This window comes from Schistocerca cancellata, chromosome 4, assembly GCF_023864275.1.
Source record: "Schistocerca cancellata isolate TAMUIC-IGC-003103 chromosome 4, iqSchCanc2.1, whole genome shotgun sequence".
Taxonomy (NCBI): Eukaryota; Metazoa; Arthropoda; class Insecta; order Orthoptera; family Acrididae; genus Schistocerca; species Schistocerca cancellata.
The window spans coordinates 726,901,716-726,928,788 of NC_064629.1; the positions used below are offsets into that span (position 1 = coordinate 726,901,716).

General features: G+C 42.3%; 1 long non-coding RNA gene across 1 annotated transcript; it reads right to left on the reverse strand.

The window, feature by feature from the left end:
• Positions 1 to 365: 365 nt before the first annotated feature.
• Positions 366 to 27,073, reverse strand: LOC126184752 (uncharacterized). The gene is made up of 3 exons (XR_007536873.1): positions 27,037 to 27,073; positions 7,969 to 8,077; positions 366 to 434 (listed from the first exon to the last, which is right to left on the reverse strand). It is a non-coding gene; the product is annotated as an uncharacterized LOC126184752 (long non-coding RNA).

The window sequence follows — 27,073 nt, forward strand, 5'->3', positions numbered from 1 at the left end:
GAGGCAGGAAAAATCCCTGACCCCGCCAGGAATCGAACCCGGGACCCCGTGCTCGGGAAGCGAGAACGCTACCGCGAGACCACGAGGTAACATGTCATAATTGTGTACTTAAGTGCATTCTTTAGTACAGAAACATAGTTATTATGGAAAATACAAAGAGTGACTGTTTCTGTGTCTATCTTTAAAATGCTAATTGTAATTTTTACTAGTTGACTGATTATTATAAAATGAAAGTTTGACAAGTATCATTTTCAGATTGATATAAGAAAGTATAGATAACTTAGAGCTCTTTAGAATTCTGTTACAGTATCAATTTAACGTATCCATAAGTCTCAGTGTTACCTAATAAATCTGTGAAGCCAAATATGACATCTCTCCTCATACGCATGTGTGGATATTTCTGAAATCCCCAGGTAAGTTGCGCACCAAGGTTCCTGGAATTAAACTTAATGTTAGCTATGTACTGACAACAGTGATTACTTTTTACAACAGGCCATCAAATACTCTATACAGGGCGACTCAGCTACCACTGCCGCTGTCGTTTTCTACAGAAGTATTGAACAAGACTTTTTTTGTAGGAAATTCAGTGGAGGTAAATTTTGTACTGGGATACTTTTCGCTAGAGACTGTAGGTTTCGAGTTATTATAGAAAAACGTACAAAAGTGAACTTCAAACGCACGCCAACTCCCACTTTCAACCCCCATCGATCAGGATTTCTAGTATGTTGTTCATGACATCCCCTCCCACCACTGCACAAAAATTTGCGTATGCACGAATTATTTACCACATTCGACCTTTTGGTCTTCGTTGACTAGCATTATTGCGTCACTGTCTTAGTCGAGCACTTAACAATTGCAAAATTGAAATTTGTGTAAATTTTACCTAACAGTTTCGAGGAGGTGCGTTTGAAGATCTCTTTTGTACGTTTTTCTTGAATAATTCAAACTCAGTGGCCCCCAGCGAAAACATATCTCAATACAAAATTTAACTGCATCAAATTTCCTACAAAAGGGTACTGTTTATTTTTTCTGTAGGACTAATCACTAATAGTTTGGGCGTAGCGGGCGAGAGAATATGAAAACCTCGCACGTGGTTTTTGAAGGCCAGATATAAAATTGCGGACTACTTGAAATGACAGTGATAGCGGCAGCTGAATCACCCTATATAGTACATTACAAAATTTCTTAACCGACAACTTTACCTTATTATGTTAAATAAATTCAGGAAGCGATTGGACAGCCATTTAAACAAACGTCTGCAAACTCAACGCCCTTTTTATCTGCAACACACACAAACACACACGTACGCATGTGCGTCCACACAGACACACACACACACACACACACACACACACACACACACACACACACACACACATACTCACTACAAAACACATCTGCACGCGCTTGCTCATCGATGTGCATTCTATGACTCGAGCTATGGTTGATGGGCTCATCCATAACAAATAATGCCTATACATGAGCAAACACTAAGCTAGTTCACTATCAGCGCTAGCTTACTTAGTGTTGAGAATTCCCTAATTCGAAAGACGATCATGAAAGAATAGTCTCTCTGATCATATTTAGAACAGAATCAGGGTCAGGAATAGTGAGAGTACTTGACAAAGCGTAATAATACTGACAGTCATATCTGTCTGCCTTTTAAGCTAGCAACTTACACAATATTTTATAAACACAAGAAAATGACACACTCCTATCTGGTCTTACCAAGGTCACACATATCAATCTGATGCTAGAGATGGAACTTACCGTTCTGGGAGTAGAACCTTTTGACAGAACGTTTAACTTCTCCATCGGCTCCTATAATTACTGGTACACAGTGGGAGAAGATCCAGCTACCTGTGGCCTCGAAAGAATCGTACTTGATCTACCTTTGCAGGGTGAATGAAGCAGTTAAGACTTTAACTGATTAATGATTTTAATGAGGATTAATATTTAACTATGGGGGCACGGGGGATGCCATACACATAACACTAACAAGAACCCAAACTTGACATGAAAATAGAAATATATTGTGCATCAAGGATTTGTAGTTATTTAAGCAAACGACGTTGTTGCCCCGGAGCCGGAAAAAAAGAGTGTGCTATTACGATCATTAGATCTTAAAGGTAAACAACGAACATGGTCCGAGGAGAATAGGCTGTCTGTATTGCCATCGTACAAGCTGTCGCAGCTGATACAAGTGACTTGGGAAACGTATTGCACTCGTATTCGCGGCAGCCTGCGCCACTACGTACCAAGTCCACGTTAATAAATTATAGTGCCCTCGTATATGGTTGAACTATGAAATGCAACCAAACTGCCGTATGTGGCTTTGTTGTCTAGGGAGTCGGTTGTAACCACCGATTTCAGTTATTAAGAAAGGAATTTTACCTACTTTCTTATAATTACAGAGATACACTGATGGAAAAATTGCAATACCAAAAAATAATTAATGTAGAGTAATGAACTTTTGAGAATTCAGTTGTTTGGGTACCATTGTGATTAAGATTGCAAGATAATGGGTTAATATAAGCGCGAGATAAGCCATAGCAAATGTGAAATGCTGGAACATTAGTAACCAATGTAATTGCCAGAATGTTGAATGTAAGCATGCAAACCATCATGCATTTTGTTGTACAGATGCCGGACGTGAGTTTAGGGGATGGAGTTCCATGCCTGTTGCACTTGGTCGGTCAATACAGGGGCGGTTAATGCTGGTTGTGGATGACGCTGAGTTGTCGTCCAATGATGTCCCACATGTGCCCGGTTGGAGACAGATCTGGTGGTCGAGAAGGCCATGGCAACACGTCGACACTCTATAGAGCATGTTGGGCTACAACAGCGGTACGTGGGCGAGCGTTGGAAAACACCCCTCGGAATACCGTTCATGCATAGCAGCAGAACAGGTCGAATCAGCAGACTGACGTGCAAATTTGCAGCTAGGGTGCTTGGGATAACCACTGCTGTCATATGCTATCACGTCCCAGACCATGACTCCAGGTGTAGATTCAATGTGTCTAGCACGTATGCAGGTTTTTACAGGCCCTAAACTGGCCTCCTAACCAACACACGACCATCACTGGCACCGAGGCAGAACCAGCTATCATCAGAAAATGCAACAGACCTATACACTACCCTCCAATGAGCCCCTGCTTGACGCCACCGAAGTCGCAAATGGCAGTGGTTTGGGATCAGTGGAATGCACGCTACAGGGCATCTGACTCGGATCTGTCCTTGAAGTGACCGATTTGTAACAGTTCGTTGTGTCACTGTGGTCCTAACCGCTGCTCAGACTGCTGTTGCAGATGCAGTACGATGTGCGAGAGCCATAGGCCGCACACGATGGTCTTCCCTGTCGGTAGTGCCACGTAGCCGTCCGGAGCCCGGTCTTCTTAAACCGTACGGTCTCGCGAGCACTGCTGCCGGCAGTCGTGTACAGTGGCTACATTCCTGCCAAGTCTTGCTGCAGTATCGCAGAAGGAGCATTCAGCTTTTCGTAGCATATTACACGACGTCGTTTAACCTCAATAAGCTGTTGATAATGACGCCTTTGTCACCTTAAAGACATTCTTGATTATTGTCAATTCACCACGTCCAATCTCGAAAGTAACTAACGCTTACGACCGATACAGCGTGTATTTAAGGGGCTCCGGAAAGGCTCAAAATCATGAAAAGTTCAATTTTTACTTTTTTGCGTTTTCTGAATCTGCAGACTATTACCTTTTAATAGCTATATAATTTATTCAATTCCGAAGACTACAACTATTTTTAAATTTTTTTTGAAATGTGTTCTACATGGGCGTGACCCACTGTGGCGCTGTTAAACTGCTGTCAAATGGTGTTATTATTAACGTCCGTGTTCATCAGGTACATTTTAGTGATGTGAGATAAAGTATGTGTTGTGGCTAACCTATTTTCAGAGACTTAGCAGCACCTGAACTGTTGAAAAAGTGTATTCACGGAAAAACTCAAAACCCCAATGAAAGTGTAAATAGTGTTATATGGTCGAGAATCCCCAAGACTGTATTTGTTGGAATAGAAACACTTCACTTTGGTGTGTATGATGCTGTTGCGACTTTCAATGATGGCAACATTGTAAGGTGCAAGGTATTTAGAAATATGGGAATGAAGATAGGTTCTAACATGGTACGAGCGATGCTTGCTTTAGACAAGGAACGCCTTCGGGCTGCAGACAGGGCTGTAAAGAGTCTAGATATACAAGCAAGAGTAAACAGGAGGAGGAACAAGAGGAAGCTGGAGGAGGAGTTTGCAGAGGATGAAGATAATCCATCCTATGGACCTGGAATGCACTAAAAAGTTAATCCAATCTTTGTCGCTCGATTCCCAAAACTTTTATTTTCTCATACTAATTACATGTTTTCTAAGGATCTTCCCAACATATTTGTTTCAAACTTTCAGTAAATGTTACACAGTACCTTCTGCATAATTTAACACAGCCTTTTCCCAAAAAACTGTATATTTTTGAATATAGAAATAAAATATTGCAAAAAAACGTTGTGGATTTTCATTACAATTGAAAAAAAATCATCTTTAATAACTGAACTAAAATTTTGTAAAAGCCCTGTGTTAAGTTGTAGCCCATATTCCAATAAATAATCTGTAAAAAGTTCAACTTCCTACCTCAAATACTTTGCGAGGAAAGATGTAATTTATAAGCGTTACTTTAACATTGCAAGTATAGGGCGTTCCGGAGCCCCTTAAAGCAAACCTGATTTGCATCCTTACAGTGGCGCTATGAGAGCCAATCTTATGCGACTGGCGCGAAGTTTGAATGGACATCATTCGTCAGATGCGAAAACACGCCTGCCAACTTTCGTTTATGTCGCACAGCTCCTTCTTGGCGTTGCGATTTTTTTTCCGTTAGTGTAAATGATAGTGAAGTGGCAAGCTGCTATAGCTCATTATTGTTGTTAATGAAACTGAAAGTTTGTTTAATCAAATTTCACAAGTTCTGATGGTACAATGAAGGCTTTCGCTATTGATTGTGTTCATTACTGGTAAAATTTCCAGTTTGAATGATCGTCGTACATGAAACTTCATGCCCCTTGTACCCCTTGTTCCGCTGAGTCTTGCCGACTGACGGTCGGATGTCTTAAAGCGACGTCAGTACCGCTCAAAAGTAGCGTGGTAGAAGTTTTCTTCTGAATGGCAGAGATAAACCTTCTCAGAGATTAAACTTATATATCGAACTGTCATCTGTCATGCTAAAACTTATGTATCCATTCTGTAGAACTACTGTCCCTATTTTCCGCAGTCGGCAAAGAAAAACCAGCTGTATTTACCATGCCGAACTGTAGTCAACGGCTATACAGAGAACCTATCGAAGCGTAGTAAGAAGAAATTAGGGAACTTAGTGATGTACCGAACGTATCAGAATTGTCATTCTTTTTGGACACTGTTGAGATACCTTTATACGCACAACCCAAATGCTCATGTTGTTCCTGCATTCTCCATAAATAGGATACGTAGCTAGTTTCTCTTGGTTTTTGAAAGATACTTATTTTTTCATAGTAATTGGCTCCGCACACACATAAACGACACAGACAGAATGATGGCTATATGTCCCCTCCGCCTCCTTTATACCGGTAACGCGGCGGTGCAATACTCTACGTTATCCGTTAACAGACGTAACGTATCCTTATTTACGTATGAAATCATGCACTTATGCATAACAAAGCAATCAGTTTCATGTTTAAAACAGATAAGTCCCAAGTTCTAAAAAGCATAATTTTTCCGAAAGTAGTAATCGTATTTTATAGAGTGAAACGCCGTTAAATTCGTCTCTGTTAGAGCTTAGATCCTAGCACTAGAAATTACTATAGTTCCGTCTGAAAAAGCGAAGATGATTCTGATAGATCTGTACTTAATGTGGTTACGAAAAGAGACTTTTCGCCGTTTAGGGAGAACTTTCTCACAACAAATATGGGTGAAAAAGGAGATACGATACCTTAAACGGTTCCGGAAACATATGAAGTGAATAGCTTAGCATAATCATCCCGTACAATTACACTATGTGATCAAAAGTATCCGGACACCCCCAAAAACCAAAATTTTTCATATTAGATGCATTGTGCTGTCACCTACTGCCAGGTACTTCATATCAGCGACCTCAGTAGTCATTAGACATCGTGAGAGATCATAATGGGATGCTCCGCGGATCTCACGGACTTCGACCGTGGTCAGGTGATTGGGTGTCACTTGTGTCGTATGACTGTACGTGTGATTTCCACACTCCTAAACATCCCTAGGTCCGCTGTTTGCGATGTGATAGTGAAGTGGAAACATGAAGGGACACGTACAACATAAAATCGTACCGGCCGACCTCGTCTGTTGAATGACAGTGAACGCAGACAGTTGAAGAGGGTCGTAATGTGTAATAGGCAGACATCTATCCAGACCATCACACAGGATTTCCAAACTGCATCAGGATCCACTGCAAGTACTATGACAGTTAGGCGGGAGGTGAGATAACTTGGATTTCATGGTCAAGAGGCTGCTCATAAGCCACACATCACGCCAGTAAATTCCAAACGACGCCTCGCTTGGTGTAAAGAGCGTAAACATTGGACGATTGAACTGTGGAAAAGCGTTGTGTGGAGTGACGAATAACGGTACACAATGTGGCGATCCGATGGCAGGGTGTGCGTATGGCGAATGCCAGGTGAACGTCATCTGCCAGTGTGTGTAGTGCCAACAGCAAAATTCGGAGGCCGTGGTGTTATGGTGTGGTCGTGTTTTTCATGGAGGGGGCTTGCACCCCTTGTCGTTTAGCGTGTCACTATCACAGCACTGGCCTACATTGATGTTTTAAGCACCTTCTGGCTTCCCACTGTTGAAAAGCAATTTGGGGACTGCGATTGCATCTTTCAACACGATCGAGCACCTGTTCATAATGCGCGGCCTGTGGCAGAGTGGTTACACGACAGTAACATCCCTGTAATGGACTGGCCTGCACAGACTCCTGAACTGAATCCTATTGAACACCTTTGGGATATTTGAGAACGTTGACTTCGTGCCAGGCCTCACCGACCGACATCGATACCTCTCCTTAGTGTAGCACTCCATGAATAATGGGCTGCCATTCCCCAAGAAAACTTCCAGCACTTGATTGAACATATGTCTGCGAGAGTGGAAGCTGTCATCAAGGCTAAGGGTGGGCCAACACCATACTGAATTCCAGCATTACCGATGGAGTGCACCATGCTGAGTCATTTTTAGCCAGGTGTCCGGATACCTTTGATTACATAGTGTATTACATTAGTCACATTATTGGTGCACACGTGGTGCAATGGTTGGCGTGTAGAGTTATCAAGTGTACCCGTTATCTGTTATATCGATAGAGTTTAATGATAATTAACAGAAAAAAACAATGCTTAGTTCTTTTCTAATTCCACATTTCCTGTTCTGGGATGTGCGCTCGATGGCAGTCTTGGTGCTTTCTCCTAGTTCCTTTTTAATCTTGAGTATCATATTTTAGCAGATGTCGTGTACGCCTCCCTTGCGCGATGAGACAAGGGGTGAAGGTAGTGGTGTGTGTTTTTTCACTCTACAGTGTAAGACAGACCATGGTCTTCTGCTTTCCAACGGTCACGGAATCGGCGTGTAAAACCGTAAGTACACGAAAACAACCCCTATTTGCCGCAACAGTCTTCAGCGACCTACGAAAAAACACTGAAAAAATCTATCGACAGCACTCTCGGTGCTCATGGCACCAAGACATTGACGTTTTTAAGACTGTGTACACTAGCGAAAACCAAGATTTTTAGCTTACGTTGCAATATTTTTCTTCTTGGATGAGAAATAATACAGAAAGAAGTCACATACAGAGTTAAGTTCAGATAAATAATCTCTTGGAAGAGAAGTTAACATGAGATTTTAAGTTCCAGTATGTTGCATCCTGGACGAGTAAACCAGAACGAGACGGGAATGAGACGTGTCACGCACCAGTTGTATCTTTGAGTGGAGGCCAGCACGTACTTGGAGCCCTCGCATTGCGGCAGGCAACTGCACACGCTGTCACCCGTTTCGTTCTCCGCCAGTCTCTGCAGCATGTCTGCAAAACAATAATAAACACCCACCTGTGAATTGTGCTTCACATAACCAGCTATGTTGAAGATCTTATTCAAAACCTACGGGTCCTTTCTGCTAGTTGGCCAACTTCCCACGTCACATATACAGATGGCGGTAGTATCGCGAACACAAAGTATAAAAGGGCAGTGCATTGGCGGAGCTGTTCTGCCCCCCCCCCCCCCCTAAATTCTATCAGTCCCTCCAGATCCTTGAGCGTCATGCACTCCGCCTTGCCTTCTGTATACGCCTCCCGTCCCCCACACATATCCTCTATGATCTCATTCCTTTCCCCCATCTGCTCCTATTCCTCGAACATATCCTCATCCTCTACACCTCCCACCGCCTTGGACCCCCTCACCCCCTGGTTGCTCCCCTCCTCTCCCATCCCCGCCCCCTGCCACGTCTTCACTGTTGTGTCCCCCCTACCCTCCATCTCTACACCCTACATCTCCTTTTCCACGGTGGCTTCCATCAACTCCCCCTCCCAGATGATGCCCTCTCTCCCTGCATTTATCCCTCCTATCAACTCTGATCCTCACTCCCCCTCCTTTCCTCTCTCCTTTTCCCGGGCTCCCTCTCCCCCCCTTCCATCGTCTTTCTTCCCCACCTCCCCTCTCTTTGCCCCCTTCTCTCCCCCGAGTCCTTTTACATTTCCCTCCTCTGCCTCCTCTCATTCCCTCTCGCGTCTGCCCTTCTCCCCCTTTATTAGTCCTCTCCCTCCTTGGTTCCCCCCCCCTTTTTTCGTTTTTTTCCTTCCTCCCTCCTTGTTCTTCCCCCTCCTCCAGGTCCCTCCCCCCCATCTGCCTTTGGCTCGGGAGTGTCATCTTTGTGCCGCCACTTTCGTGCAGTGTTCTACATTGAATGTTCTAAAGTGAGTGTTTTACAGTGAGTGTTCCGTGTTGTGTTTTTTGGGAAGTGTTGCGAACGGCCATCATACTGTCGCTGGATGTGCCTTTTATCTCTTGCGAATGGAAACCAGACTGTCGCCATGTTTTTTTAATTGTGTGTGTGTACTATGTTACTTGTCTGATTCCTGTGTCTTTTATTAACGTTGCCAACCCCTTTTGCTTTCTGTTTTAACTTTCCGCATTTTTCCACCATTTTACTCTTGACGTCACCGTTTTATCGCCTGTTTTTCTTGTTTCTTTTCTTCGTCCCTTTTTAAAATAAAAGTCTGTAGGCTGTAGAGCAGCGTACTAAGCTGCTGCCAGCCCGCCCCCTTCGGGGGGGGGGGGGGGGGGGGAATTGAAAATCAATAAAGGAAAAAAAAAACAAAAAAAAGCGGAGCTGTCATTTGTACTAGGTGATTCATATGAAAAGGTTTCCGACGTGATTGTGGCCGCACGACGGGAATTAACAGCTTCTGAACGCGGAATGTTAGTTGGAGCTAGACGCATTGGACATTCCATTTCGGAAATCGTTAGGAAATTCAGTATTCCGAGATCCACAGTGTCAAGTGTGTGCCGAGAATACCACATTTCAGGCATTCAACAACCTAGGGCAGAGGCGTTTGCGTAGAGGTTCTAAGAGCCCTACCACAACAAAGGTCAAAATTTAATAATGATTGTGGTGTTGCTCACGCTGCTAAATACTGAATTTTGGGGCAACAACAAAATTATTATGTGGCTGGTGTCATTAGAACACAGTTAATAAAGTCATTTCATGTAATAATGAATAAACTAGGCACTCATCTTTTCGTGTTTCCCACGCTGGTCTCGTTGTAAAATCATGGCTCAATCGTCGAAAATCTAGGTGGTGATAATTCCAAGCTCGGATGCAAAGAGGCCTAGGTTTTATTCTGCTATATTCAAAAGTTTTATAGATGTGTTTCACAAACCATTCTTGAAGATTAAACCTTTGAAAGTTAGCACAATGGTGATGTGAAAAGTAATCAGCACTCCGAATTCAAGTTACACTTCTTTTTTATTGCTATTGTTGCAATGGCACGTAACACAAAAAACATCACTTCACAATACAAAACATGCTTGAAAACATCTTCCTCACTGTTAGAGTTCACATTTTATAAACTGTCTACAATATGCGTCTTTCCAACATGACGTCCAAGACTTGACCTTCTCAAGGTCCGACACTCTAACTAACTAATAATCGCTTACGCTCCCAAAAATCAGAGTTACAAGTACGTCAAAGATCATAGCGACAAAAGAAAGAATACACACAAGAATAATATCATTGCAATATAAACTTATCGATGAATCAAAGTACTTCTACATTAATGAAATCAAATCTGAATGTTGTCTCAGAAATATGTCAACTACTTTAACTACTTTACAGAAACACAGCAGAATATTACTGGTATCGAGAGGTTCAGGTGAGCTGCCGTAATGGTTACGTAATTCAAGTACCATTACAAGGTGTCAGTGCTAACCGATAAGCTGCACTGTGTGAAATAACCGCAGAAATCAGTGTGGGACGCAAGACGAACGTATCCATTAGGAAGGTGCGGCGAAGTTTGGCGTTAATGGGCTATGGCAGCAGACGACCGACGCGAGTGCCTTTGCTGGCAGAACGACAGCGCGAGCAGCGCTTCTCGTGGGCCCGTGACCATATCGGTTGGGCACTAGACGACTAGAAAACCGAGGCCTGAAAGGTTGAGTCCCGATTTCAGTTGGTAAGGGTGCGAGTGTGGCGCAGACCCCATGCAACCATAGACCCAAGATGTCAACAAGGCACTGTGCAAGCTGGTGGTGGCTCCATAATGGTGTGCGCTGTGTTTACATGGAATGGACTGGGTCCTTCGGTCCATTGAAGATTGAAGGAAGGGTCTTTGGTGTGACGTCATACGCGCGTGACTGCGTGTGAGATCGCTCTCTAAGTTTTCATCTATTTTTAGGTTGCAGATATATATTTTAACGGTTTTTGTGTTAATATTTACTATATAAGTGACTTATTAGTGGTTTCTTCATTCACCTTTGCCTTTCTTGTGTTGTGACCTGATATTTGTGAGTGTTTCGTAACGAGCAACTTAACCTCTTACCCGTGTTTACATTCCACGCTGACCAGTTGCAGCTGTAGCGGCGCATCGAAAGCTAAGTACTAATTAATTGTTTGTGTATAGTAGTTTATTTAGGAACATTAGTAGTCTTCAACTGGTGTTCTTGGTGTTTTCCGGTGAAATAACTTCAGAAGAAATTTTTGCGAACTGCTTTCAGTTTCGTTACTGTCATTAGACGTTTGATTTTCTTTCTGTGTTAGTGTTTTGTTATATTCTCATTTGTTGTTGATTAATACTGTCAATAATAGTAGTTACTTTCCTTGTGGAGCAAGTTTGTGATTATTGTAGTCAGTTTTTAACATCTTCTTATTGTAGTAGCGCAACTTAGATAAAGTTGTTTTCTTGTTTCAATAACTGTAAAATTTTACCATGAGTGAGAAGTGTGGGCTTTGCCGTAGGTTCGTCAGTAGTGGATTGCGGTGTGAGACTTGTTCGAAGTATTTTCACTGGGGGGAATGCAGTGGGGAAGCCAGTGGGCATTCTGGTGAGATCCTCTCCTGGAACTGCAGGTTATGTAACAACAGTAAGTTGATAGAGGAGCAGGAGCGTAAGATCTGTGCCCTTCAGGTGCAGTTGAAAAACGCACAGGAGGAGCTAGATAGGATGAGGAGGGAGAAGGGGGTTGGGGAATGGGAGCTGGCTGTTGGCAAGAGATCTGCTAGGAGAAGGAGATTTTCAGATAGTTTTACTATTGGTGTTTGTAATAGATTTGACCAACTGTCAGAGTCTAGTGGAGAGGAATCTCTAGTAGCTGTAGATGTAGGAAGTATGCAGCAGACCTCAGCAGTTACGGTGGCTAGGACAGTTGCAAAGTCTAAGAGAAAGAAGAAGGTTCTGCTGTTAGGTAGTTCTCATGGTAGAGGTGTAGGCCAGCAGTTGCAGGAAGTTTTGGGGAGTGAGTACCAGGTCACCAGCATTGTGAAGCCTAAAGCAGATTGGCTCATGTGATTTTTAACATAGGGAGGTTATGTAGGGATTTTACAAAAGAGGATGAGGTAGTGATTGTGGGTGGGGCTGGTAATAGTATTGATAGGGATGGGGAGTATGACATAGATGGTGACCTGGAAAAGATAGCCACTCAGACTGGCAACACGAATGTGCATTTCGTGGAACTGTTTCAGCGTCACGATCTGCCTCATCTTAATACAGCCGTCAGGCGTAATAACATGAGACTTGCGGGTGCGCTAATGACAGAAGGCATGAGTCACATTTCAGTGGTGTCGGTGGAGTCTATCAGCAGGACGGGTTTCACTAGACATGGCCTGCACCTCAACAGGTATGGAAAGGGGAGGTTGGCAAAGCTTATAGGTGACAGCATAGGTGGGGGTGGTGGGATCACTCATGGAAAAATTCCGGTAGTTGTGGGTGTTAGAGCTGTACCTTTTTTAGATTGAAGTCAGCTGACAGGTATTCCTGCTTAAGGGAAGTCTCTCTAACAAAGAAACCACTTTCGACGAAGCTTAGGTATCCGATTAATGAGGGAATTAGTATATTTCATCAAAACAAACAAGGCATTAGAGATAAAGTTAGTGAATTACTTATAGATGTTGACTCTGAAATTATTGGTATATCTGAACACTTCTTAAATAAGGAGATAATTCAGAGGCTTCCTTTACCAGGATACAGGTTGTCTGGCAGCTTTTCTAGGAGCTCTTTGCGGTGCGGGGGAGTAGCCATGTATGTGAAAAACGGTATCCCATTTGAGTCAATTGATGTTTCAAAGTACTTCACTGAAAAGGTGTTTGAATGTTGTGCAAGTGTGGTTAAATTTAGTGGAGCTAAACTTCTTACTGTTGTTATTTATAGATCACCAGACTCCGATTTCACAACGTTTTTGCTAAAGCTAGAGGAGGTTCTTGGTTCACTTTATAGGAAATACAAAAAGTTAGTTATATGTGGTGACTTCAATATAAATTGTATAAGTGATTGTGCAAGGAAAAGGATGCTGGTAGACCTCCTTAATTCATATAATCTTATGCAAACCGTATTCTTTCCAACGAGAGTGCAAGGGAACAGTAGAACAACCATAGACAATATTTTTGTTCATTCGTCATTACTAGAAGGGCATTCTGTTAGCAGAATGGTGAATGGCCTTTCAGATCATGATGGACAAATTTTAAGTCTAAAAGATTTTTGTGCTGCAATGCAGGTTAAATTTAGTTACCAACGTTTTGGGAAAGCTGATCCAGTTGCTGTAGAGACTTTTGTAAACCTTATCAAGGAACAAGAGTGGCAAGATGTTTATAGTGCTGATACAGTAGACGATAAATATAATGCTTTCCTCAAGACTTTTCTCGTGCTCTTTGAAAGTTGCTTTCCGTTAGACCGTTCAAAACAGGGTACTAGCACAAACAGGCAGCCTGGGTGGCTGACTAAAGGTATAAAAATATCTTGTAGAACAAAGTGGCAATTATATCAAAACGTTAGAAACAGTCACAATCTAAATGCAGTAGCCCATTACAAACAGTATTGTAAGGTGCTTAAAAAAGTTATTAGGAAGGCAAAAAGTATGTGGTATGCAGATAGAATGGCTAAGTCTCAGGATAAAATTAAAACCATATGGTCAGTCGTAAAGGAAGTGGCTGGTCTGCAGAGACAGGTCGAGGATATAGAATCAGTGCGTAGTGGGAATGTCCGTGTTACTGATAAGTCGCATATATGTACAGTATTTAATAATCACTTTCTGAATATAGCAGGTGAACTAAATAGAAACCTAGTCCCAACAGGGAATCATATAGCGCTCGTAGAAGAAAGTGTTCCGAGACTGTTACCTGAAATGCTCCTCCATGATACTGACAAGAGGGAGATTGAATTAATAATTAAATCACTAAAGATCAAGAACTCTCATGGATATGACGGGGTATGTATCAGAATACTGAAGTATTGTTCCATGTATGTTAGCCCAGTACTTAGCCATATCTGTAACTTTTCCTTTAGGAGTGGTCGGTTTCCTGACCGATTAAAGTACTCGGTAGTGAAGCCACTTTATAAAAAGGGAGACAGGGATAATGTTGATAATTATAGACCTATTTCTATACCATCGGTGTTTGCTAAAGTTATCGAGAGGGTTGTATATACAAGGTTACTGCAGCATTTAAATTCACATAATTTGCTGTCAAATGTACAGTTTGGTTTTAGAAATGGCTTAACAACTGAAAATGCTATAGTCTCTTTTCTCTGTGATGTTTTGGACAGATTAAATAAAAGGTTGCGAACGCTAGGTGTTTTCTTTGATTTAACGAAGGCTTTTGACTGTGTTGACCACAAAATTTTACTGCAGAAGTTGGACCATTATGGAGTAAGGGGAGTAGCTTACAATTGGTTCGCCTCTTACTTTAAGAACAGAAAGCAGAATGTAATTCTCCGCAATATTGAGAGTGGTAATGATGTTCAGTCCCAATGGGGCACTGTTAAATGGGGCGTTCCCCAAGGATCGGTGCTGGGGCCACTGCTGTTTCTTATTTATATAAATGATATGCCTTCTAGTATTACAGGTGATTCAAAAATATTTCTGTTTGCTGATGACACCAGCTTGGTAGTGAAGGATCTTGTGTGTAATATTGAAACATTATCAAATAATGTAGTTCATGCAATAAGTTCGTGGCTTGTGGAAAATAATTTGATGCCAAATCACAGTAAGACTCAGTTTTTACAGTTTCTAACTCACAATTCATCGAGAACTGATATTTTAATCAGACAGAATGGGCATGTTATAAGCGAGACGGAACAGTTCAAGTTCTTAGGCGTACGGATAGATAGTAAGCTGTTGTGGAAAGCCCATGTTCAGGATCTTGTTCAGAAACTAAATGCCGCTTTATTTACCATTAGAACAGTTTCTGAAATAAGTGACATTTCAACACAAAAAGTAGTCTACTTCGCATATTTTCATACGCTTATGTCATATGGTATTAATTTTTGGGGGAATTCTTCTGATTCAAAAAGGGTATTTTTGGCTCAAAAACGGGCTGTTCGAGCTATGTGTGGTGTAAGTTCTAGAACCTCTTGTCGACCCCTATTCAATAGTTTGGGAATTCTGACATTACCCTCACAGTATATATTTTCTTTAATGTCGTTTGCTGTTAGCAATATTAGCTTATTCCCAAGAGTTAGCAGCTTTAACTCAGTTAATACTAGGCAGAAATCAAATCTGCATGTGGAATGCACTTCCTTGACTCGTGTGCAGAAAGGAGTGCAGTATTCTGCTGCATCCATTTTCAATAAGCTACCACAAGAACTAAAAAATCTTAGCAGTAGCCCAAACGCTTTTAAGTCCAAACTGAAGAGTTTCCTCATGGCTCACTCCTTCTATTCTGTCGAGGAGCTCCTGGAAGAGCTAAAAAATTAAGCAAATTCCAGTGTTACATTCTTGATTTTCTTTATTTAAACTAATGACGTATCGCCTGAATATGTTTCTTATATTTCATTTTATCTGTTTCTACAATCGTGTTATAATTTCCTGTATTGACTCGTTCCATGACCATGGAGAGTTCTCCTCAATGTGGTCCCACGGAACAATAAATAAATAAATAAACTGAACCGATCACTGACTGTAAATGGTTATGTTCGGCTGCTTGGAGAACGCTTTCTAATGCATACGTCCATTCCCTTCACGTGTTTATGCTAATTATTACGCATATTTATGAACAAAAAAATGGTTCAAATGGCTCTGAGCACTATGGGACTTAACATCTGAGGTCATCAGTCCCCTAGAACTTAGAACTACTTAAACCTAACTAACCTAAGGACATCACACACATCCATGCCCGAGGCAGGATTCGAACCTGCGACCGTAGCGGTCGCGCGGTTCCAGACTGTAGCGCCTAGAACCACATTTATGAACCTCTGCGAGATCTAAACGCTCGGTAATGCTCTGTAGCAGCCAGGATATATGTCCATCTGACAATTATGCGTCAGAAAGGAGCATTAACGATAACATCATAAGAGGCAATGTTGTGCAACCTTAGTAGGGACAAGATCCGACTTTTCGGGAGTAGGATCTTACAATCTGAGAAAGTGTTCAGGCACAAACTTCCGTCACACTGTCCGCAACGCTACGGTCGTAGGTTCGAATCCTGCCTCGGGCATGGATGTGTGTGACGTCCTTAGGTTAGTTAGGTTTAAGTAGTTCTAGGTTCTAGGGGACTGATGACCTCAGATGTTAAGTCCCATAGTGCTCAGAGCCATTTGAACCATTTTTGAACTGTCCGCAAACGCGAAGTCAGATCCGTCTGGCAACAGCGATCTGAGCGCCCATTAGCTGAGAGTTTTGATATCTATGTGCGTAGGAGACGAGTGGAGTATCCCTATTGTCTGAGGGAGAAAGGTGGGGTCTCTCTTGTGCGTCGGGAAGACGGTGCGAAGTTAGTAGCAATGTGCCACTCAAAACGCACGGTCGAGTACCCGGCGGCGTCTCCAAAAGAACGGTCGCGAGTAGGCAGTGGCAGTAGCAGAATGCACCACTGACCACAAATGTAGAAGTGATAAACAAGATATAAAGTTAAAGCGAACTGTATTTATTATCAATGAAAGCCACGTGTCGTGGGCAGTATCTATAACGAGTATTGAAAGTGATAACGGTGTTGTAAAGTGTTGAGTGTAACGGCGCAGCCAAGACCTGCCATATTGGAAAGTCCGTGATGCGTGTTTTAAAGTCTTCTTCATTAAAACGATTATATTATAAAACGTTGTTAACCTTTAACAACTGGCACCCCGACACACGTTTAGCACAATTTCGGATGATATTTTATGCGTACCTCCGGAATTAAACATGTATTTTCGCCAACATATATCGAGTGCAAATTAAAGTCACCACCAACTGTTATCGTATGAGTCGGGAACGTGTTTGAAATCTAACTCAAGTTTTCTTTGAACCTTTCAGCAACTGTATCATCTGAATTGCGAGGTCGGTAAAAGACTCGAATTATTATTTTATTCCGGTTGCCAACAATGAACTCTACCCATACTATCTCACAGGAAGTTTCTACTTCAATTTCGCGATAAGTTAAACTACTACTGACAGCAACAAACACGCCACCACCAACCGTGTTTAGCCTATACTCTCGGAACACCGTCAAGTTCTTCGAAAAAATTTCGCCTGAGCTTACATCCGGCTTTAGCCAGATTTCAGTGCCTATAACGATTTGAGCATCAGTGCTTTCTATTAGCGCTTGGAGCTCTCGTACTTTTCCAACACCGCTACGACAATTTACAGCAGTTATACACCAATGGTTCCAATGGTTGATGACGCATGCTTTTTTTGTTGTTATATCTTTGCAATTTTCAGAAAAAAATTGTTGAAATGGCTCTGAGCATATGGTATTTAACATTTGAGGTCATCAGTCCCCCAGAACTTAGAACTACTTAAACCTAACTAGCCTAAGGACATCACACACATCCATGCCCGGGGCAGGTTTCGAACCTGCGATCGTAGAGGTCGGGCGGCTCCAGACTGAAGCGCCTAGATCCGCTCGGCCACTCCGACCGGCAGCAATTTTCAAGCGGCAAGGTTAGTTTTGTTATCGCTACCGTGCTGTTAATCATGGCTGCTCCGCTGTCTGTTTGCACCAAAGAAGAGCAAGTTCATTTATCCGTTTTTTGTGGTCAGAAGTCGTATCAGGGGCCGAAATTCGTCGAAGACTTTCGGTACAGTACGGAAACAGTGTTTTGCCAGAGCGGAGTGTCTGCGAATGGATTGAAAAATTTCGAAACGCTCGCACAAGTGTTACGCACGATGAAGGAGCCGTACGACTGTTTACCGCCACAAATGAAGAAATGATTCTCTTAGACAGACTATTGACGAAGTGGCACATCGTCTGCAAATTAGTCACGGTTCTGCCTACGAAATCATCCACAACAGACTTGGGTTTCATAAGGTTTGTGCAAGATGGGTCCCATAACAACTCACACATTTGCATAAACAAACGCGCTTGAAAATCTGAAAAAAAATTGGATCGCTATGGTAACGAAGGGGACAACTTCTTAGACAGGATCATTACTGATGACGAAACATGGATCCACCATTACAAGCCATAGAGTAAACGGCAGAGTATGGAATGGAAACATCCAAATTCGCCGTGCAAGAAAAAGTTCAAGATCCAACCGTCCGCAGGAAAACTGATGTTTACGGTTTTTTGGGACACACAAGGTCCAGTACTGGAACCTTATGGGGAAAGTGGCACAACAATAAACAGTGTACGTGACAGTGAGATGCTTACTGCCAGGCTAAAGCCTGCAATTCGAAGCGCCGGCCAGAGTGGCCGAGCGGTTCTAGGCGCTACAGTCTGGAACCGCGCGACCGCTACGTCGCAGGTTCGAATCCTGCCTCCTGCATGGATATGTGTGTTGTCCTTAGGTTAGTTGGGTTTAAGTAGTTCTAAGTTCTAGGGGACTGATGACCTCCGAAGTTAAGTCCCATAGTGCTCAGAGCCATTTGAACCATTTGAGGCCATTCGAAGCAAACGCCGAGGAATGCTGTTAAAAGGTGTTGTGCTGTTGCACGACAATGCCTGCCCGCATACTGCTGCCCACACTGCTGAAAGCCTCCAGAAACTCAAATTTGAAGTACTGGATAGTCCCGATCTTGCCCCTTCTGACTATCACTTGTTTGGTCCACTCAAACAGGCATTAAGGGGCTGTCGAATTGCCTCGGACAAAGCAGTGAAAGAAGCGGTGTATTTCTGGCTCACAGCTCAACAGAGAACCTTCTTTTATGAGGGCATTGATGGACCAAGAGTGTTGAAACGCAAGGAGACTATGTCAAAAAATGATGTTCTTGTAAGTTTCCTTTTTGATTACAACAAAATTTTATAACAAATTTGTGATAATAATTGACTTACCCTCGTATTTTAATGCAACTGTGCTTTGGTAGTTTATTCATAAACATATACTATTTGATCAACAATATTCGGACATCGCTATATGATGCGGCATTGAGCACTAGATGTCACAGGAGGCGGACCCGCCACTGTAAATGGAGTCGGGGAGTATTATGTCGTAAATAGAGAAACAATGACAGCAAAATACGTCCGTCAGGAGAGCTCAGTGATATCGAACGTGTGTAGACTAGTCACTGGACGTTAGCAGAGCAACAAATCTCACAGGGACAGTTCGACTCTTCTAAGGCTGCCTAAGTCTACTGTTGGTGATGCGATTATGAACTGGAAACACGAAGGAACAAGCACAGCTGAACCAATACTAGGCAGGTCTCTATTGAACAGGGACCGTCGCGCATAGCAGAGTGTGGTTGTATAAAATCGCATGAAATAAGCGGAAGGAATCACGCCTGAGTTGAAAAATGCTACCAGTGGTCCAGCTCGCACACTGACTGTACGAAGGGAGTTACGAAGAATGGGTTACCACGGTCAAGCAGCATCATGCTCTTCTAGACAGTATCTTCCATCGTTTCGTTACAGGCATGATTAATTTAGTGCTATGATATGAACATGTGTCCATCAGAACTCGAACAGTTAGCGTATTCGAGGCCTCAATGGCCAACCTAAAGGGTGCCAACCGACCTACCTTAAAATACGTAAAATTCAATCAATATTGTTTTGAAAAAAATTCTGGGAACATCCCCCAGGCTGTGGCTAAGCCATGTCACCGCAATATCCTTTCTTCCAGGAGTGCTAGTTCTGCAAGGTTCGCAGAAGAGCTTCTGTGAAGTTTGGAATGTAGGAGACGAGGTACTGGCAGAACTGAAGCTGTGAGGACGGGTCGGGAGTCGTGCTTGGGTAGCTCAGATGGGTCAGCCGGCACGGTAGCTCAGCGTGTTCGGTCATGGGGCTGCTCGCCCTCTGTAATAAAAAAACTGAGTAAAGAAATCAACCATCAACTTGAACGGATGTCTTGTGACGTCCTCCCAGACCAAAAGCAACAAACAATACCGAACAAAACAAAAAAAAATTGTAGAGTACTTGCCCGCGAAAGGCAAAGAAAGGTCCCCGAGTTCGAGTCTCGCTCCGGAACACAGTTTTAATCTGCCAGGAAGATTCATATCAGCGCACACTCCGCTGCAGAGTGAAAATCTCATTCTGGAATATTGTTTTCAGTTTCTTGTTAAAATATACTTTTTCAACTCATGCTTACATTGGATTTGTTTTGTAATGAATAAAGAGTAAAATATGAAAAATCGTTTCAAAATGATTTTGACCATCTGTTCTTTAACCTAAATATAAGGTCTGAAACGTTTCCAAGTACCAAACACCGATTGGAAGTATTTTGTATGACGAGGGGCTCTATAATGGAGCGCAGGCTGCAGCAACTGTTCTGCTAGTGTCGGCCTGCTGTCACCTGTCCTGAAATGCGGAGGCGCGTTTCAGGCTGAATTAATGGAGACAATTTCCCGTGTTGGTGCTGACGTACGGCGTGGTCGGAAACCTAAGAAATCTCTGGCGTTGTTGGAAACGTTTTACACTTTTCAACTGAATAAAGAGCGAACATTTACATCATTTGAAAAAAATGTCACTGTGATGCGATTTAAACGGGTGACATGTACAGCGGGCTCTGTCCAGCCTTCCTTCTTTCTTTCTTTTAAATTGATATCAAAATATTGAATTTTCTTAATAATCTTTAGATGCTTTTGCAGCTCTGATTTTTCGTGTTCATTAGCCCAAAATTGCGCTGCGTGGAAATATTTTATTTGGTGAATTTGTGCAGGGTTTGGTCTGGTCTGTACATGCTGGATATTATTTGTTTTATAAAAAATCTTCTTTTTTATTCAGATTGATAAATGGAAGGTTCTGGCTATTCAGGATTCCGGAGCTCTCGTGCAGAATTTTCTGAACCCATTTTTGCAGTGAATATTAATAAGAATTTTTAAATAAAATTCACTCTACTTAGATTTCATTAAAAATGTATTTTTGGCCCATAACTAAGGCATAGTTGATCCTTTTGCGTTTTCAACCCTCACATAATTTCATATGACTCTCCAGGCGGTAGTCAACCCCTAGGTTGCAAAGCACTGTTCTAATCTCGAAGTCCTGCCCGGCCGCCGACTCGCATTCACAGATCCATACCGAGGTAATTTTCTATCTCTCAGCAGCTGTACCTACCTAATTCGAAGTTTTCTCTGCTCGCTACTTATTCGATGTAACTCTACAGATTCTTTATTTATTTTCCAATGTAGAATGTGATCATGAATTGGCCTCATCTCAACCATTTCTTGTGTATCTCATCTAATTTTATCTCTTGGTGCTATATATGGGATTATAACGTGAACCTTCTTCTATCATTTCTGTTTTGTAAGGGTATTTATACGGTTTCTGCGATGTGAATTATTTCTATGAGTTGTCAATGTATCATACACCCACACTAAAATCAGACTCTTCCTGACACTAACTTGTTGCACTGCTATGTTTACCAGCAGACAGATTGAAGACCAAGGTCAAATCTTCAGTCCAACCCTCTGTAAGTAAATGACCTTTCCATGTATACACACCAGCGGTTATTTTCTTTCTGTAATTTGCCCAAATTGCACCCTCCGTGTTGAAGGTTTGCGCATTAGAGGCAGTAGCATTAGGAATCGATGACACAGCACTGATAAGCATCAAGGTCTACATATATGCCTATAATAATTTCTGGCCGCTACATTATTTATAGGAATTTTACTTCAACTGCATGGTCCATAGATGTCGAAGCACTCCTGTAAAACAGAAACAGGTAAATAAATAGAAATTTCAAATAAAGTAGTACGAAATGGGAGAAGGGGAAATCAATGAGGCTGTGTTACGAACATGGCGGCTAATTTGGAAACCAACATACTGGATATTGTTGTGATCCACGCTACAAACCTTGCCGTACAGTCCACCCTTACGTTACGGGTGGCGACCAGATGGTCTAAACATCAAGGCGAAGTACTTCGCCAGTTTTCAAAACGGGTTACTAGGGGTGGTTGCATTACTTTACACGTCCATATCAAGCGCAACCAATTACACAGAAGCGTGGTATCACCCAATGTGAGTGGTCGATGAAGGGGAAGCGCGATATCGTTCTGTATCGACAACCATCGATATAACAGATGTAAATTGTCGTAGTGTGCTGGGAAAGTACCAGAGCTCCAAGTGCTAAAGAAAGCACTGATGCTCAAATCGATATAGGCACTGAAAGCTGGCTAAAGCCGGGGATAAACCCAGCCGAAATTTTTACGAAGAACCTAACGGTGTTCCGAAACGATAGGCTAAACACGGTTGGCGGTGTCGTGTTTGTTGCTGTTAGAAGTAGTTTATCTTGTCACGAAATTGAAGTAGATAGTTCTAGTTGCTCACAGGTTCAAAGAAAACTTGTGTTTGAATTCAAACACGTACCCGACTCATACAATTCTAGTTGGTGGTGACTTTAATTTACCCTCGATATTCTACGCGCAGTAACATATCTCCCATTTCATCTTCATCTACGTCCTCTTCCATTTCCATAATATTGCCCTCAAGTACATCAACCTTGTATAGACCTTCTATAGACTCCTTCCACCTTTCTACTTTCCCTTCTTTGCTTAGAACTGGTTTTCCATCTGAGCTCTTGATATCCATACAGGTGGTTCTCTTTCCTCCAAAGGTCTTTAATTTTCCTGTAGGCAATATGTATCTTACCCCTAGTGATATATGTTTCTACATCCCCACATTTGTTCTGTAACCATCCCTGCTTAGCCATTTTGTACTTCCTGTCGATCTCATTTTTGAGACGTTTGTATTCCTTTTCACCTGCTTCATTTACTGCATTTTTATATATTCTTTCATCAATTAAATTCGATATCTCTTCTGTTACCCAAAGATTCCTACTAGCCCTCGTCTCTTTACCTACTTGATACTCTGTTGCCTTTGCTATTTCACCTCTCAGAGCTATCCATTCTTCTTCTGTCGTATTTCTTTCCACTGTTCTTGTCTACCGTTCTCTAATGCTCTCTCTGAAACTCTCTACAACCTCTGGTTCTTTCAGTTTATCCAGGTCCCATCTTCTTAAATTCCTACTTTTTGCAGTTTCTTCAGTTCTAATCTACAGTTCATAACCAATAAATTGTGGTCAGTGTCCACATCTGCCCCTGGGAATGTCTGACAACTTGAAACCTCATTCCTAAATCTCTGTCTTACTATTATATAATCTATCTGAAACCTTAGAGTGTCTTCAGGTCTCTTCCACGTATACAATCTTCTTTCAGAATTCTTAAACTAAGTGTTGGCTATGACTAAGTTATGCTCTTCAAATGGTTCTAATGGTTCTAAGCACTATGGGACTTAACATCTGAGGTCATCAGCCCCCTAGTATTAGAACTACTTAAAGCTAACTAACCTAAGGACATCACACACATCCATGCCCAAGGCAGTATTCGAACCTGCGACCGTAGCAGCAGCGCAGTTCCGGACTGAAGCGCCTAGAACCGCTCGGCCACAGCGGCCGGCCAGTTATGTTCTGTGCAAAATTCTACCAGGCGGCTTCATCTTTCATTCCTTACCCGCAGTCCATATTCACCTACTACTTTTCCTTCTCTTCCTTTTCCTACAATCGAATTCCAGTCCCCCATGACTATTAAATTTTCGTCTCTCTTAACTATCTGAATAATTTGTTGTAACGCACCATACATTTCTTCAATCTCTTCATCATCTGCGGAGCTAATTGGCATATAAACTTGTATTAATGTGGTAGGTATGGGCTTCATGTCCATCTTGGCTACAATAATGCGTTCACTATGCCGTTCGAAGCAGCTTATCCACGTTCCTGTTCTTTTATTCGTTATTAAACCTACTCCTGCATTACGCTTATTTGATTTTATACCCGGCCACTGACGGCGAGCGGTTCTAGGCGCTTCAGTCCGGAACCGCGCTGCTGCTACGGTCGCAGGTTCGAATCCTGCCTCGGGCATGGATGTGTGTGATGTCCTTAGGTTAGTTAGGTTTAAGTAGTTCTAAGTCAAGGGGACTGATGACCTGAGATGTTTAGTCCCATAGTGCTTAGATCCATTTGAACCATTTTGATTTTGTATTTATAACCCTGTATTCACCTGACCAGAAGTCTTGTTCCTCCAGCTACTGAACTTTATTAATCCCCACTATATCTATCTTTAACCTATCCATTTTCCTTTTTAAATTTTCTAATCTACCTCCCCAATTAAGGGATCTGACAATCCACGCTCCGATCCGTAGAACGTCAGTCATGTTTCTCCTGATACTGACGTTGTCATGAGTAGTCCCCGCTCGGAGATCTGAATAGGGGACTATTTTACCTCCGTAATATCTTACCCAAGAGAACGCCATTATCATTTAATCATATAGTAAAGCTTCATGCCCTCGGGAAAAATTATGACTGTAGTTTCCCCTTGCTTTTAGCCGTTCGCTGTACCAGCACAGCAAGGCCGTTTTGGTTGATGTTACAAAGCCAGATCAGTCAATCATCCAAACTGTTGCCTCTGCAACTACAGAAAAGGGTGCTGCCCTTTTCAGGAACCACACATTTGTGTGGCCTCTCAACAGATACCCCTTCGTTGTGGCTGCACCTATGGTACGGGTGTCTGTATCACTGATGCACGCAAGCCACCCCACCGACGGCAAGGTCCATGGTTCATGGGGAAAGGGGGGGGGGCGGAAATCGTTAGAAAAGTCAATATTCCGAGACCCACAGTGTCAAGTGTGTGCCGAGAATACCACATTTCAGGCATTACCTCTCACCACAGACAGCGCAGTGGCCAACAGCCTTCACTTATCAAGAGCAGACGCGTTTGCGTAGAGTTGTCAGTGATATTATACAATCAACCTGCATGCCATAACAGTAGAAATCATTGTGCAACATACGAAGAACGTATCCGTTTGGACGGTGCGCCGAAATTTGGCGTTCATGGGCTATGGAAGCAGACGACCGAAGCGAATGCCTTTGCTAACAGCACGATATCGCCTGCGGAGCACCTCCTGGGCTCGTGACCATATCTGTTGGACGCTAGACGTCTGAAAAACGGTGGCCTGGTCAGACGAGTCCCTATCTCAGTTAGTAAGAGCTGTTGGTAGGGTTCGAGTGTGGCGCTGACCCCACAAAGCCATGGACCCAAGTTGTCAACAAGGCACTGCGCAAGCTGCTGGTGGCTCCATTATGGTGAGAACTGTGTTCTCATCAAATGGTTATGTTCGGCTACTTGGAGGCCATTTCCAGCTATTCATGGGCTTCATATTCCCAGACAATGATGGAATTTTTATGCATGAGAAAATTGTCCTCGGCTGGTTTGAAGAACTTTCGAGCGAATGATTTGGCCACACAGATCGCCCGACATGAATCCCATTGGACATTTATGGGACATAATCGAGAGGTGTGTTCGTGCACAAAATCTTGCACCGGCAATACTTTCGCAATTAAGGACGGCTATAGGGGCAGAATGGCTCAATATTTCTGCAGGGGACTTCCAACGACTTGATGAGTCCATTCCACGTCGAGTTACTGTCCTACGCCGAGGAAAAGAGGTCTAACACGATATTAGGAGACATCCCATGACTTTTGTCACCCCAGTTTATCTATTAATGAGCACTAATGCATGACTTTTTTAATTTAATTAATTATTCATTATTAATGTAGCATATATTTTCTTGCAATGTTTCAGAAGGACTAGCAAAGAGAGGGGCTCCTATTAGTATCTGTAACTATGCTGCACACGTATGTTTGTTTAAATTTAAATGGCGTTTCACTTAATAAAATTATCGGTATGAATGGAAGAGTGGCGGCGGCATCCAAGGGTATGAAGTGAGCAGAAGCGGACTGCTCAAGGTATCATATGTTTCAGGCAATTCATGACACTTGGTTGCATTTGAACAATGACACCAGAACCTCAATGTGCAAAACGCCATAAAGAGACGAAATACAACAATGTAGCTTACGAAAAATAGCTTACTTTAAGTCACATGTCAATCATGTTGATCCATACAATCGCATTAACCGCCAATTTCGTGAGTAATCATGTAAAAGAACAATATGTTTCACACGACAGCAGCCTTCCACATGCACACACAACAGGAAACTGGCCATATGTGGACAGGACACAGCATGAATAGCCAAAGCACTTATGTGTTTGGTGGTCAGTTCAGGAGGAACGGGTGTCAGTTGGCAGTGAGGAGTTGGCCGCATATGTATAGTACTTTATCTTTTGGTTGGACTTCGCGCAGCACTGGATAAATTGACGACATAATTTGGCTGGCAGTTGAGACACTTTAACTTTTATGAGAGTATTTTTGAACTCAGAAGTTTACTTCAGCACTTTCTAGTGGTCGGCTTTAGGTGGCAGTGGAGTCTTGAAATTTAAGAAGCAGCGCTCAGGCCTTAGATTTTGTGCCTATTTGTGATTATCTACTAAGTTTGGGGAGCTGTTTGTGCAGTTTCCATATTTAACAAAACTTAACTGGTTTTTTTTTTTAGTCTTATCTTACCGTATTTGAATGTGTAAGGCCATCATTCGCATCATGCTTTTGAAATTGTTTAAATAAATCTTATTTCATTTAAAACTCGTAAGTTACAGTTCGGCCTACTACTTTAACCCTCTGAGATTTATATCATTCAAACTTGTATAATGATTTTATTTACACAGTTTCACAATTCTGCCATACTTAGATGTTTGACTGAAAGACCCCTTGCATATTATTGAATTTCACCTTGTTTTGCTGCAGGGTATGAATGATAGCAGTATGTGACCCACTCCTAAGATTGATAGTTAGCCAACATTATTAGTTAGAGACACACATTTGGCCACATTCTCAAAATTTATTTATCCACATAAAATGTGTGTTATGATAGAATATGTCTCCAGTGTCATGTTTCAGCTACACATGGAAACAGATACAATGTTCTATAGACAATTGAGCAATTCAATGTAAATACATCTTGGTGCATCAAGCTTGAAAGTAAATGCTGTCGTCATGAATTTAATGTTTGAGGGTACACAAACTTTACCTTGTAGTATGGAAACTTACGTCTGTTTTCAAACAAGCACTTCATCCCTTCTATGCC